At 41.5% G+C, this 13,298-nt stretch overlaps 1 pseudogene; it reads right to left on the bottom strand.

Moving 5' to 3' along the window:
* Positions 1-2,162: 2,162 nt before the first annotated feature.
* LOC147415827 (U2 spliceosomal RNA) lies at positions 2,163-2,274 on the bottom strand (annotated as a pseudogene).
* Between the last annotated feature and the right edge of the window lie 11,024 nt (positions 2,275-13,298).

Below are 13,298 nucleotides of genomic sequence, written 5' to 3'. Positions count from 1 at the left end.
GGTGGACCAGCCCTTAGCAAACAAGAGTCTTGCAACAACCAGTCTCTTCCCACATATGGGAAGCCTTCTGAAAGTCAATCTCCACTACATCAGCTGACAAGGAAAGTAAGGGAAGATCATGGGAAGTCACTGGATGGCAGAATAGATTCAAAGCCTTTCAGCAGTGAAGGCAAAACTGATTTCTGCCACTACAAGGATGAGACCTTGAAGTTCCAGCAAAGGTTTTTGTGACATGAAAACCAGAGGCTGGACGAAGACTGCTGCTGATGCACAGTTTATGTAGGTTCCAGAGTAGACTGGAAGTGTTGCTGCATTCATAGAAAAACTCTGTTTGCCCTGGGAAGTTACCAGCTCTGAAGTGATCAAATGCTGGGAGAGCACATCATGCAGCGAGCACTTTATGTTTTTGCCCTACTGTCATACTCCTCCCCCCAAGCACCTGCCTCTGGCCACTCTCAAGCACAGGGCAGGACAGACCTTTGGTCTGATGAAGCACAGCCATTCTTGTTTCCCTGGGCACTGCAATGGGGACGCAGGAACATGGGGAGCCCAGTCACCTCTGCTTGTGACTCTTGCTTGTGAGGCTGCCAATAGCTCCCGATTTTGTCTATGCCTCAAAGCAGTCTGGTTGGATAACCAACATTCAGACTACGGGCCATTAAACACTTCTCTCCAAAAATCTCCTCATACCATCCTGTACAGTTGCAGAGAAACAGCACCATCCAGGCCATGAATCCAGATTTTTCAGGACTGGTGGATGCATTCATGATTTGTGGCAGCCACAAAGCTTCCGGTTTTAAAGCAAGAGACAGCTGCAGTCATGCAGCTGTTAATAATAAGTTTTCTGCTGCTTTTGGACTAAATATAAGGGCACAGTTGCCTTTGTGCAAGGGCTAACCCTAACTATTGTGCAGAAAAGGCCTCCTCACACCATCCTGAAAAGGGCCAAATCTTCTCAAGTGGGCATTTCTGCTGCCCATGCGAGTCAAAGACGAGAAAAAAGAAATATCTGTAGCTATTTAATTAGCAATGTAAGTATATAGACCGCCCTGAAGAATAAGACCCTAAAACTGGGCTTTGTGTTTTCCTATGACACTGAGAAAGACTATCTGGGTTCCTGTCCAGTGCAAAGTGAGCTGGAAGATATCAAAGTAAAATCTCTTAGTGGCCTCCAAGTGTCAAGCATTTTAGGTACGGCAATAAAATGCAAACATGACTTTTTGACTCAGGATCTCTCAGCCACATACCTCATGAACTGCAGATCTCCTGGGAGAGCGGGGCAGGGAAAAGCATGACTTGGTGTTTGCCTTGCCTGGGAGTATTTATTATTGGTCAGTTCTGGGGATATACTGTCAATCTGGACGAACCTTTTGACCAGTCTGGCATCACTATTCTCACGACTTCTGACAGGGAAAATTTAGCCGAACTCAAACTTGCCTGGAAATTGCAACAGCAGTGTCTTTAGAATAATATACACTACTCAGATTGAAGTTGTCTGATAACCTGCATAATGTAGGAACAAATCCTTCTGATTCATGAGTAAGCCTTTTTCGTATCAGATTACAACACACATTAGCAGCCTAATTCTTGTTCTTAGGCTCACATCATGTGCAAATACACTCTTTTGTCTGACACAAAGGGAAAAGACCATGATTATAGATGATTGCCACAGCTATCCTTTAACAAGAAAAAACCAAGTCCTGTATTATGTGACATCTGCCAAGAGACATGGATGCTGTGGGTTGCAGGTAGCAGTCCTCCTGCACAAGGAGGACACTTTAGCTACTCAGTGACACAGCTGAAGAAAAGCAAAGCATGCTCATCTATGACAGGCAGTCTTCCACGTCTTGGTCTAATCAGACGCTGACTCCAGCAAAGATCATAGAATCCTAGAAGAGTTTTGGTTGGAAGAGACCTTCAAGATCATCGAGGCCAACCTTTGTCCTAGCTCTATCAACACCACTAAACCATGTCCCTAAGTACAACATCTACCCCTCTCTTAAACACCTCTAGGGATAGTGGCTCCAGCATCTCCCTGGGCAGGCTGTTCCAGTGCCTGGCAACCCTTTCAGTCAAGCAATTCTTCCTAATATCCAGCCTGAACCACACCTGGTGCAGCTTAAGGCCATTTCCCCTTGTTCTATCACTTGTTACTAGGGAGAGCAGACTGAACCCCACCTCAAAAATAAAGTCCCCTCATCGAGGACGTATCAGATATCAAACTGATAAGAGCAGACACTACACTTGATCTTAGCCAAAAGGCCGAGAAACGATGATGGCTCTTTGCAGTTTGAATCGTTTCTGGTCCATCTTTAAGCTCTCTGGTTCTCTTAACAACTTTAGGTTTTACAGAACTATTAACTAAATCAAATAACTGTGAGTGGGAAATACAACTGATTCTTACACTAAAATATATTTTGAGCTAAATATGTTTCAAATATTTAGAAATATTTGAATAAATACATGAATGACATGCCAAATATAATCCTACAAAAATATTTTTAAAAAAATAATTTTTGAGCAAAGACTAATTTTAGGAAAGTATCTGCAGAAATACAGCTATGTAAGCCTGACTAGTTATCCTTACTTTCTTCTTAAATCATTGGGCTATGTTCAGGCGCCTCTACGTACAGTGAAATGGGTAGGTTGGGAGTCTCAAAGCTGCTTTCAAAGTCTCCACTTGTCTCACTGCCCACAAATGCTCTCCAGCCTAAACCGCTCTAAAGTTGCTGTAGACTACAAAGTGAACTTTGCTGAACGTGCCAACATCTACTTCTTCCATGGCAGAGGCTTTTAACCTGTGCCTTTGGATCTCTTCCTTTGAGGACTTCTCTCATTGTTTAGGTATTAAAACCTCTCTGCACAATGTTTTCGTCAAGAATGGAAGGGCCAACAGGTACAGGTTCCCACTGCACTCTCACACCGCTTTGCCAATTCAGTTAATACTTTTTGACACAGTCTCATTTGTTGTGATATGTATCACACCAACTGGCATGACTCCACTCTCAAAGAGCATACAGGTATGGTGCAGATAAAATCTCACTGGCTCGCTGCTGTACCACAGGTATCTTGCTCCTGATTCTGGGAGGGAAAACAAAATATGGTGCTCTGGTGCACAATAAAGAAAGGCGACTGGGACGGGGAATGGACAAGACTGCTTCTCTCAGACCCTGGCACCTAGCCCTGTTTCTTTTGGCTCTTGCCAGCAAAGACCTTCTTCCACATCCGGCTTTGGAAGCACATCTCCAGTGATATAGCTTCATACCTGCAATCAGACAGTCAAACATCTGCTCAAAATTGAGATACAGGACAAAGACTAATAAAAGATAAAGAGCTAAGATATAGCTAAGAGCTCTAGACTTCTGGAAGGTCTTCAGTCCTAAGGATGTAAAGACTGTCATTTACAATCATTCCATTCATAAAATGCTGAGAAAGAAATAAACATTCCCGATTTTAAGTCCAGAGGCAGATACTTGGCTAGCAACTCTGTAGGTTGTTATTTATATTAATGCTATCGGCTGTCAGGACAACTTAGGCATTCCCTAGGGCTGGTATCATTTATGCCAAAAAACAGGTCAGCTTAGATTAAAAAGGCAGAGAGGGAACTGAACCATCCCCACCTGAAGACGTGCTGTTTTCAAGAAAAGGCAATATTCCTGTGCTATGCTCCACAGCAGGAAAGCAAGAATTGCATACTAATCTCCATGGAGGTAAATACTCTTGCTGAATTCACTTAATATGCAAGGGTTTGTAGTCACTTCCTTTCCATTGCATTCCTACCTTGTTCTTTCTATCCGAGGCAGATATTTGAGTTGACCTTCAGCTTGCTTTCTTCTACCTGAGTAATTATTGAGATTTTTTTTTTTTTTTTTTTTCCCTCTCTTCACTTCCACTTCCACCCATTCCAAGTCCCCAGAGACACTTCAACGGTACTGGTTTGCCTTGAAAGTCTGGTATTTCAAATATATTTCATTTAACATTTAACAGAAAAAAAAAAAGTTGTTTGTCAAGAAATGCTCCTTTTTTTTTTTTTAACGTAAGCAAATAGAAATTCAGAGGTGCCTGTATGTATTTCTACTGTGCACAAAAAACCACACAGGTGCAGAAGATGATACCAAATCTCCCATGTTACCCTACAGGCTCTGGCAGCCACTCTGCATCAGTGCTGACATTTTCGTTGAGAAGCAGAAATGCAGCCTGCATCCCAGTTCATCAAAAATAGCAACTGAAAATTAACAGCCAGCAAAACTGGCTCTGAAGCTTGTTAGCAGTTAAGATACGTTACAGTATACTGCTGTAGACCTTTGATATTTTCACTAATAGTAACATTCTATAAACTGAAAGATATTTTTATACCAAAATATATTCTAAGAATAGTCCAAATTCAAATACACATCAATATTTGAAACCATGGTGACACTTCATACACAAATAGAAGTTACAGAGCTTGCTTATGATCTCTGCTTTCAGAACTGAACTACTGGGATCTGCAAGGAAACACTGTGATACTCACACTGATCTGCCTTTCTCAGATTTCTCATTCTTATGATTTTCACAGACAGTGAGCAGCATGGGCATTCTTCACTCTGCAGAAAAATGACAAAGTTATTACCCACATTAATATTAAATTGCTCATACTTCATAAAAAATGACCTCACATAAGCGCGTGTTGCAATTTTCAAAGCTGTGCAGTAAAATTGGAAGATGAACTACTTGCACTGCTTTGGAAATTAAAACCACGTCTACGTAGAGTTAAAAAAAGAAGAAGAAATGAAAGAAATAGTCATCTGTGTAAATATGTCATTGATGGAAGAAATAACAGTGAAATTGATAACACAGTAAAATAGTTTTGAATAACATTAATTCTTGCATCACATGACAGGACATTTGAATTTAAAAGAAATCTTTATCAACAATGAAGCTTAAGTGTAACATGCTTGAGAAGTTCCTCCATTAAACACCTGTAGACAAAGGCAAAATATGTTTCATTCTCTTGAACAGTTGAAATTTCACACAGAAAGCAGATATTTTCTTCAGATAATTTTATTTAGTGAAAATTCCAACTTTCCTTTTAAAATCTTTATCAGGAGCTTTTCCTAGAAATAGCAAAGTGCAAACAGGTGAAAGGTTGTGAAGTTATGCACAAATACCAAACTAGGACCATCTTCGTGTCCATGATAATAGCTGGTTTTAGTCAGTGACCCTCCTGTGTACAGCACTAACAGGTGGCTGCTAGCACAGCTACCTGGGCACAGCATGTGACTATACTCATAGCTGGCAGATGCTGCCCTGTGGAAGACCCAAACTTACCTAATGCTTGCATCAAACCACAGACTCAGCTCAAATCCGCAGCAAGCTCCTGTGAGGCACCTCAGACTGCTTCCCAGCCTCCACGAGGATCACCCACTGCGGCTGGCCTTCCTTCCCCCACTGCCAAAAGTGCCTCCACAGGACGGCCAATACCAGCAAAGCTGTCAGTCTTCCTGACATAAATAACTAAATACATATGTGAATTTGGACTAACAGCTCCCAAGTCCTCTTTTAGGCACCAGAATCCCAGCCACAATCTCACCTCCGCTCATCTTCAGCTTCTAATGGTCTGAATTTTTGCATTCTTACCTCACGAACACTCCAGTATGATCCCATCGTGCTCCCAGCTGCAGACAGGTGTGGATGCAACTTCACTATTAGAGGCAATAGCTGGCAGTGACGCCCAAAGTGCCTCTGCAAACTTTAAGGAGGCACCTCCTGAGGAGCAAGTGGCTTATCCTTGCCCCACCTTCCTCTTTGCCCGAGAGCATCAAGAGGGAAGGGGAGGGAATATGCTGAGTTTATTTGATAGCTAAACACCAGAGGGGTGTGTTGGGGGAAGGCTGTACACACCAAGGCTGTGCCAAGAGTTATTAGCAATTCAAGATAAGGGCATGATAACGCACAGCACTTATACATGGCTACCTATGATCTGGCAGCCTAAGCAATGCGTGGATCAGTTAAGATAGTAGCAGCTATGTGTAGGCTGGAGGACAACAGCTCGACAGAACCCCAACCAACAACCAAAAGTATTGTGGATGAAATGACTTTAAAACTTCTATTTCAACAAAATTTTATTTGTTTTCCTTTTCTTGGAGGTAGAGGGGGTTGTGCTGTTTGCCAGTAGATGTTTCCCCAATTTCATTCGTATACTTGTCAGGTTGATATATGTTTTCCTACTTTCAGAACCCTTCCACAAACACAAAACTGAGTAAACGAAGACAAAAAGAATAAATTCTCCTCGAAATTAGGGCATACATTTATTCATCTTAAGTGCTAACATCTAGGAGTATTAAAAATGATGCAGTGTCATCAAATTGTGATATGATACCGAACTTTTCCATTTTCTGGCAGAACACTGTGCAGCAGCAGATATGCAGGTGAATAGCCCTTGCACAGGTCCAGCTACTAACAAGCCCAGATGTCTGATGTGAAATGACCACTTGAGAACTGCAGGAGGTGATACTATATACTCTCAGTACATGCAACCTGTCTTCCCTTTACACACACACCCCCCCCCCGCCCAGAAAACACACTGGAGAGAGTTAATTCTGGCCTTACAGCTTTTCACTGAACGAAAATTACCTTAGTCATCCATCGTTTTAGGATTAGGAATCTACCCTCGATACCTTTCCAATTATAGATGATGTGAAATGACACAAAATAATATTCCCATTAACATTGAGGTCTTTTTTCTGCATATAGAGAAGCATCCTTGGCTGTTTATCCCAAAACTGAGAAAAATGATCTGAAAGTGACTAAACCCAAACTATTTTCTTAGTTTCTGCAGTGACTGAACTGATGTATCCTGAGCCATTCCCCTGGGAAAATTTGAGTTGTGGATAAAGGGCAATGGTAACACCAAGACCATGGAAAATGATGTCTGCCCACAATCAAGAAAACCTAAGCGGACAAAGAAACCCAACCAAACCTCGACAAAACACAACAACTCTAGCTAAAAACCACTGAGGAATTGTAGTGGTTTGACCTTGGTCCGATTCCAGGTGCCAACCAAAGCTGCTCTATGACTCCCCCTCCTCAGCTGAACAGGGGAGAGAAAATACAATGAAAGGCTTGTGGATCAATATAAGGACAGGGAGATCACTCAGCAGTTACAGTCACAGACAAAACAGACTCAACTTGGGGAAAATAGTTTAATTTATTACCAAACAAAGCAGAGACGGATAATGAGAAATAAAACCAAATCTTAAAACACCTTCTCGCCACCCCTCCCTTCTTTCCGGGTTTAACTTTATTCCCGATTGCTCTACCTCCTCCCTCTGAGCTGTTGAGGAGAGTTCATCACGCGTTCTCTCTGCCGCTCCTTCCTCCTCAGGGGGGGAGGATTCCTCACTCTCCCAAGGAGACAGCTCTCCATGAACTTCTCCAACATGAGTCCTTCCCACGAGCTACAGTTCTTCACAAACTGCTCCAGCGTGGGTCCCTTCCACAGGGTGCAGTCCTTCAGCAATGGACTGTTCTAGTGTGGTTCCCCATGGGGTCACTAGCAGCAAACCTTCTCCAGTGTGGGATCCTCTCTCCATGGGTACACAGGTCCTGCCAGGAGCCTGCTCCAGAGTCGGCTTCCCTACAGGGTCACAGCCCCCTTTGGCATTCACCTTCTTCGATGTGGGATCCTTCACGGGCTGCAGGTGGATATCTGCTCCACTGCCCATGGGCTGAAGGAGGACAGCCTGCCGCACCATGGTCTTCACCACGGGCTGGAGGGGAATTTCTGCTCTGATGCCTGGAGCACCTCCTCCCCCTCCTTCTTCGCTGACCTTGGTGCCTGCAGAGTTGTTTCTCTCACATATCCTCACTGCTCTCTTTGGCTGCAGTTGCACAGGTTTTTCTTCCACCCTTCTTAAATAGGTTATCACAGAGGGGCTACCACCATTGCTGACGGGCTCAGCCGTGGCCAGTGGTAGGTCTGTCTTGGCGCCAACTGGTGTTGGTTGTGTCAGACATAGGGGAAACTTCTAGCAGTTTCTCACAGAAGCCACCCCTGTAGCCTCTCCACTACCAGAACCTTCCACACAAACGCAATACAGGAGTGTCTGGTTGAGGTAGAGAAGGAGGTAGGGAATCACAGTCTTACCCAAAAAGAGCTGAGAAACAGTTCGGGTAGCCTATTTTGAGCTCACCAGTGGCTTCTCAGATAAAACAGAAGACAGGATTTATAAAAGACAAAGTTGAAATTGTCTTTGTACCTCGTTGGGAAATTTGTGGAGGGGAAAAAAAAAAAAAAAAAAAAAAAAAAAAAAAAAAAAAAAAAAAAAAGACTCTTCTCTAGCTCTTACCTGCTTCTTTTAGGCCAGGCTACACAAGGAGGTGAGTGACTCCTGTTAATTCTCTTCCTGGCTGAAAAATTCCCTGCTGCTAGCACCTGCCTGCCTTTTACAATGCTTCTGTCGGACTGTGACCAAAAAGACAAAAAAAAAAAAGAACTTCTTAACCAGCTCGTCTTCTAGAAAAGGCCACGTGTCTTTCTCCAGTAACTCACCTCTCAAGAAGAATTCACACTAGAAACAAGTTACATGTCTCTCTTTGCTGGAACTTTCATGGCCTTTAGTGTATTTGAGCAGATGGCCTCCTCCTCAAAACCCTGGCACTTTTTCTATTTTTTTTTTTTTTTTAATCTGCACAGTTAACATTTTTTCATAACACCTGAAAAAGTGTCCTAAGAGGCAGACGATTTACTCATAAAATGTCTCATTAGCTGAAGAGGAAGAAATGCAAGATGTTCATTCTGCTATGTATCTACATTCAAGTACGCAACGATGCTTGATCAACATCTATGCTTTGATGGACAACACGCTTGCTTCTTGGGAATGACACACAGTTGTTTCCTTCATTGCAAACTGTTCCCTGTACAGCCAGAAGAGGAGTGCTATTTTTTGTTAATAGATTGATCATCAGGTCTTTTATCAGACATGAGCACGCATCATTTAGTGCATTCTCAGGTTGGGCACTTCTGTTCTTTGGCAACTGCACTGGTGTTTGAGAGCTGTTACGTTTTTGTGCTGTGTGTATAAATGAGGTTGTTTGTTTTTTTTTTCCCCTCAGCCACTGCACTTCAATGTACTTGCCAAATAACTACGCATATCATCTTAATTTTTACTAGCAGACCTAAGCAGCTGAATGTTACGTTTTATAGTTGTTTAACCACTGTGATGCAGTGAACAGAGTATTGATGTGTTACACCATTTCTCCAGTGTGATTCTGTGTGTGCAGTTACCATACATCCTGCAACCCCCCCCCTCACATACCGAAGCAAAACTGCATTTTGGGGAGATAACTGCAGCACACGCACACAATCTGAGACAGAACACAGTTGATTGTGAGAGGAAATGGCAATGGTCCTTCAAAAAAATTCATAGACTTGATTTAATTGATAAGAAGAGATGTCGTCAAAGACCTGAAAGGCCACCCATCCGTACGTCCGTTACCGAACACAAGTTTGAAAAAAATCAAATTTGCTTCGTAAGTCATATATATTTCATGACAGTTCATGACAAAAAAGCACCTGGGAAACAAAACTCTTAAAAGGTAGAACACCATTTGATTTAAGTTTATAAAACCAAATAAAATTATTTAAATTGATAGTGGATGGTCACCACCTTCTGTGTCTGAAGAGGGCTTTTTGGATTTGCTATCAATAGCCCCAATGAAGTGCCAGAATATTTTGCAGATGAAAAAATACCGGTGACTATCCACCAAGGCAATGAAAGATTGCAGAGATAGAGAGCTAAAACTATTACCCTATCACCACAGCTGACTCTTTGCCTCCTGAGTATCACAGTGAGATGGTGTTGACAACACCGACTGTTGTGCTTGATGTCACAACTCCGGATCAAAAAGCAACTACTGCTTAGTAAACCGAACCATGTGGATTTGAAAGAAATACTTCGAGTTTTCTTTTTTGAGAAATTTACTTAGAAAGAGACAGCACCTGCCATGAACAGTGAAGTAACTATCACGTATGTGCTCTTATGGTAAGTACTTAGTAAGGGAGAGGAAAAAGTTGTTCAAGCAGAGGTCTGTGCTTGTGATACTGGCTGGCTCAGAGCTTGTTTCTTCCGTGCCACAGCCATGCGCAAGGCCTGAAGAATCATGTCCTCATTGTTCATGATATTGTAATTAGTCAGCTTCAGGAGCTTGTTGAAATCTTCTGCTTTCAGTGAGACCTCCCTCGTTGAGTATGGAGAGCAGAAACTGGAGATATCAACCTTGCCCTGTTCCATTTCAGCAGCACTACGTGACACGCCTGTCAAGGGAAAAAAATGGAAGGTGTTTGTATGTAGTCCCAGGAAATTACAGTGCTCTGATAGACTATGTCAAGAATCATTTAGAGAGATCACAGATGCAATTACTATGAAGACAAGTGCAGTGCTATGATCTCTGAAAAATCTACTTTGAACAAAGCCTATTGGAAGCAAGAAAAAAAAAAAATTGTCACTCAACAGCATCCCGTTACAACCAGCACCTTCTACTGGCCAGCTCATGGCACATCATTTTATGTGGTCACAGGTGCTCATTCTTGAGCAGAATACATATTAAGTTAAAAAGAATAAAGACGTATATAGGAGAGGAGGAAGCAGAATATTAGTAGCCTTGGAAATCATCATACAAACAAAGTCTACATCTCAAATACTAGCCCGAAAGGATACAGTGACTGTAGTAGTTTATGTACTATTGCTTTGATTTTCCAGCATACGTTAACAACCCAAATAGAAAGCACAGTGGCCCTCCATAGAACCTTTCTATACTATACAGGTAATTATCCCCTAGATCTGACTGTCATAAAAATACATGATCTGAAATACATGCTTTGTTCTACACACTGAAGTAAGTTTTGGCGATTACAAGAAGAAATTAATTTCCATTCCTCTACTTGAGGAACACATTTCTTCTTTCACTGAATTGCACCAAGACTCAAACTAAAATAATGCCCCAGATGTCACCTAATTTTGCAAGCGGTTTGTGTCATCCCATTTTGCAATGCATTCTGTAGTAGGAACAAGCAAACAAACAAAGGACTTTTTGTACTGGGATGAGGGAAAAAAAAAAAACCAAACACCCAGGGAGTGACAAAGTTCATTGGGTCAATAAAATTAGCTGCGTACAATTAGCTTACCAGGTGCTACGTATCTTTGGAAGGTGTCATTCACTAAAGGAAAATAAAGCAACAGAGGAGCTCCTGGAGTGTCTGCACCATCGAACATGTAGCACTCTTTCAGGTTCTTCTCATCGTCCTTCAGCCGAATGCTGGGAAATGGAAATCCCTGCTCCGAGAAGTATCTGCAAGCCTGCTCCAGGAGCTGGTCATGGCCCAACAGCAGCAGTGCAAGGAATCGAAAAAATACGCAGGATCAGGCTGCTGCCAAAGCCCGGTAATTCATGCCAAGGTGGGCAAAATAGACAGATAGCGCTGGACAGCTGGCAATAATGTGAGCACCTGCAGCCCCAGGGACTGTTTATCTCTTGCCTGAGGAGCTGTTTGGAAACAATCTTATTGGAAAACACATAATACCAAGAAGGTAAATACATACCAAGGCACATGTCTAAAATACGAATGTGTTTTAGGATCAGACTAGACTAATTTAAAGCGCATAGTGGAGCACCATTAATTATGGGAGAGCTAAGTCAGAAAAATATACATCTAAACAAAACTAAGTTTATCGTCCAAGACAGTAAGATTCGCAGTCACATTATCTGTTTATATAGCAGTATAACTTGTGAGTTGACCTCAACAGACTTTAGCAGCATTTTGAAGACCAACTTACCCACGTCTATAACTTTGAATTTTAGATATAATATGAGATTTCAAGGCAACATATTTTAACCCCCAAAATACAGCAATAAAAGCATTAATCAGAAACTCATTTGTGACGACGAACTTCATTAAATGATCTAACCAAACACTGAAGTACCACCTCAGTTTGTTTGAATTATTTCCAAAAGACTTCAGCATACAAGAAAGAAATGTAGTGCTAGTTATTACACATGCACTTTTTCAGAACAGCTGCAGTAGAGACAAATGGTTTTCACGTGGCCAATACATGTTACTTCAGCACTGACAAGTCACTGTGTTTCATTTAAATTTGAAGTAATTAAGGGCAGCTAATACTGACTGAAGTGTTATATCTTTTTTTTAGATTATTATCCTTTTTGTAACGAAATAGGTTTACAGAGTAGTCGTATTATTAAAAGTCTTCATAAAGCAAATAATTGTTTTGGTCTTCATCTCAAAAATGAGTAGAGTCAACAAATTGCCGTGTGCTCTTTGTAGTAGTTGCATAGAGATTGTGCTGCTTGTATATGGTCAGAGATTGATAAAGATATGCGGTTACCTGTGAGTTACCCATGGATAGCAGTGTAAAGCACCTAGCTTGCCTTCTTACCACAAAACCTGAATGTCTTGTAATTTTTGATGGTTTTATTCCCACAGCGTCCTGTCCTATAATAACAAGAAATGCTTCTTAAACCTGTTGAAATCAATGGGACATGGATGCTGAACTGGATCCTCTAAATACCATGAGTGTTCAGTGAAAGGCACAACCCCAGGTTAGGTACTTATACAGACACCTGAAGAGCTGATCCTGACTCACAACGGGGTTTGAAACAGTCACTTCCGAGTGATTTTTTTTCAAACCTGAATATTGCTGGTGTAATAAACGTTGTAAATGCAGAAGTATAGAAAATTCGTATTTTCTGTGTGAAATCTCAAATTTTCTGGAACTCTTATGCTTAGTTTTGCATGTTATTTCTAACAAAACTTCTTGCTGACACTGCAGGAAAAGGTATTCTCTTTTCCTTTGATATTCTTCACATTTATTATGCGTTTTTCTGTTGCACCTAGGTTTGGAATAAATGAAATACATGTAGCTCGCTAATTTTTGCTTCACATATAATTTTTACTAGTGTAGCAAATTTTGGAAGAATTTCTATTGCTATTCCACATTCACACATCTGAAAGACCTGTCAATAAGCCTTATATTTTCTAACCTTTGATTTGCCGCATATACGTGTGTACATGAAAAAAAATGGTCACCAGCAGTGAAATCCAACATAAATAAAGCCCGAGACTATTCATTATTTTGTTTCATCAGTTTATCTAGGATTGTCACGTGGTGGGGAGGAACCACAGGCTGAGACAAGTCTTTGTACTTTCCCAAGTCCATCATGCTCATTCACAAACAGGTCTTGATTGTTCTGTAGGGAAGAAAAGGATGAGATGGGTATCTTTCTGAAAGTTATGATGGCAT

The sequence above is a fragment of the Leptosomus discolor genome, chromosome 3 (assembly GCF_034619465.1).
Source record: "Leptosomus discolor isolate bLepDis1 chromosome 3, bLepDis1.hap2, whole genome shotgun sequence".
In the NCBI taxonomy this organism is placed as follows: Eukaryota; Metazoa; Chordata; class Aves; order Leptosomiformes; family Leptosomidae; genus Leptosomus; species Leptosomus discolor.
The sequence above is the reverse complement of the archived record's forward strand: the minus strand, read 5'-3'. Positions and strand labels throughout refer to the sequence as shown.